Below are 2873 nucleotides of genomic sequence, written 5' to 3' on the forward strand. Positions count from 1 at the left end.
ATTTTCTATGCATATTTTGATTTCTTTTTTGATTTCTTCTGTGATTTACTGGTTATTCAGAAGTGTGTTGTTCAGCCTCCATAAGTTGGAATTTTTAATAGTTTTTCTCCTGTAATTGAGATCTAATCTTAATGCATTTTGGTCAGAAAAGATGTTTGGAATGATTTCAATTTTTTTGAATTTATCAAGGTTAGATTTATGGCCCAGGATGTGATCTATCCTGGAGAAGGTTCCGTGAGCACTTGAGAAAAAGGTGAAATTCATATTTTGGGGTGAAATGTCCTATAGATATCAATTAGGTCTAACTGGTCTATTTTATCTTTTAAAGTTTGTGTTTCCTTGTTAATTATCTGTTTAGTTGATCTGTCCATAGGTGTGAGTGGGGTTTAAAGCCTCCCACTTTAATTATTGTGTATTATTGTGTTATTGTTAAGTTCCCTTTTCATATTTGTTAGCATTTGTCTTACATATTGTGATGCTCCTATGTTGGGTGCATATATATTTATAATTGTCATATCTTCTTCTTGGATTGATTCTTTGATCATTATGTAGTGTCTTTCTTTGTCTCTTCTCACAACCTTTGTTTTAAAGTCTATTTTATCTGATATGAGTATTGCTACTCCTGCTTTCTTTTGGTCTCTATTTGCATGGAATATTTTTTTCCAGTCCTTCACTTTCAGTCTGTATGTGTCCCTTGTTTTGAGGTGGGTCTCTTGTAGACTACACATATAGGGGTCTTGTTTTTGTATCCATTCAACCAGTTTTTGTCTTATGGTTGGGGCATTCAGCCCATTTATGTTTAAGGTAATTATTGATAAGTATGATCCCGTTGCCATTTACTTTATATTTTGGGGTTCGGGTTTATACACCCTTATTGTGTTTCCTGTCTAGATAATATTCTTTAGCATTTGTTGGAGAGCTGGTTTGGTGGTGCTGAATGCTCTCAGCTTTTGCTTGTCTGGAAAGCTTTTGATTTCTCCTTCATATTTAAATGAGATCCTTGCGGGGTACAGTCATCTGGGCTGTAGGTTATTGTCTTTCATCACTTTAAGTATGTCCTGCCATTCCCTCCTGGCCTGAAGTGTTTCTATTGAAGGATCAACTGTTATCCTTATGGGAATCCCCTTGTGTGTTATTTATTGTTTTTCCCTTGCTGCTTTTAATATTTGTTCTTTGTGTTTGATCTTTGTTAATTTGATTAAGATGTTTCTTGGGATGTTTTGCCTTGGGTTTATCCTGTTTGGAACTCTCTGGGTTTCTTGGACTCGGGTGATTATTTCCTTCCCCATTATAGCTAAGTTTTCAACTATTATCTCCTCAAGGATTTTCTCATGGTCGTTCTTTTTGTCTTCTTCTTCCAGGACAATTATAATTCGATTGTTGGAGCATTTCATATTGTCCTGGAGGTCTCTGAGCTTGTCCTCATTTTTTTTTAATTCGTTTTTCTTTTTTCCTCTCTGATTCATTTATTTCTACCATTCTATCTTCTATTTCACTAATCCTATCTTCTGCCTCCGTTATTCTACTATTTGTTGCATCCAGAGTGTTTCTGTTCTCATTTATTGCATTATTTATTATATATTGACTCTTTTTTATTTCTTCTAGGCCCTTGTTAAACCTTTCTTGCATCTTCTCAATCCTTGTCTTCAGGCTATTTATCTGTGATTCCATTTTGATTTCAAGATTGTGGATCATTTTCACTATCATTATTCAGAATTCTTTATCAGGTAGATTCCCTATCTTTTCCTCTATTGTTTGGTTTGGTGGGCATTTCTCCTGTTCCTTTACCTACTGGGTATTCCTCTGTCTCTTCATCTTGGTTATATTGCTGTGTTTGGGATGGGCTTTCTGTATTCTGGCAGTTTGTGGAGTTCTCTTTATTATGGAGTTTCCTCACTGTGGATGGGGTTGTATCAGTGGCTTGTCAAGGTTTCTTGGTTAGGGAAGCTTGTGTCAGTGTTCTGCTGGGTGGAGCTGGATTTCTTCTCTCTGGAGTGCAATGAAGTGTCCAATAATTAGTTATGAGATGTCAGTGGTTTTGGAGTAAATTTGAGCTGCTTGTGTATTGAAGCTCAGGGATGTGTTCCTGTGTTGCTGGAAAATTTGTGTGGTATGTCTTCCTCTGGAACTTATTGGCCCTTGGGTGGCGCTTGGTTTCAGTGTAGGTATGGAGGCGTTTGATGAGCTCCTATTGATTAATGTTCCCTGGAGTCTGGAGTTCTCTGATGTTCTCAGGATTTGGACTTAAGCCTCTTGCTTCTGGTTTTCAGTTTTATTTTTACAGTAGCCTCTAGACTTCTCCATCTATACAGCACCAATGATAAAACATCTAGGTTAAAGACCAAAAGTTTCTCCACATTGAGGGACACCCAGAGAGGTTCACAGAGTTACATGGAGAAGAGAAGAGGGAAGTGGTAGTTAGAGGTGACTGGAATGAGATGAGGTGAGATCAAAAGAGGAGAGAGCAAGCTTGCCAGTAATCACTTCCTTATGTGTGCTCCATTGTCTGGACCGCTCAGAGATTTTCACAGATTTATACAGAGAAGAGGAAAGTGACGAAGGAGACAGAGGTGGCCAGGAGGATTAAAGAGGGAAATGAAAAGGAGAGAGACAGGTCCAGCCAGTAACCAGTTCCCTATGTGTTCTCCACCATCTGGAACACAGAGATTCACATAGTTGGGTAGAGAATAGAAGGTGGAGGGAGGAGACAGAGACAACCTTGTGGAGAAAAAGGAAGAGAGAGCACTCAAGCCAGTAATCTTGCTCTCAAGTAAAAATGGTTACTGAACATTGGTTTTTAAAGGTATATAATTGATAAGAAATACCAAAAAAATAAAGATTAAAAATCTAGAGTAGAGGTTGAATTTTCAAAA

Source organism: Oryx dammah, unplaced genomic scaffold (assembly GCF_014754425.2).
Source record: "Oryx dammah isolate SB20612 unplaced genomic scaffold, SCBI_Odam_1.1 HiC_scaffold_23, whole genome shotgun sequence".
NCBI classification, from domain to species: Eukaryota; Metazoa; Chordata; class Mammalia; order Artiodactyla; family Bovidae; genus Oryx; species Oryx dammah.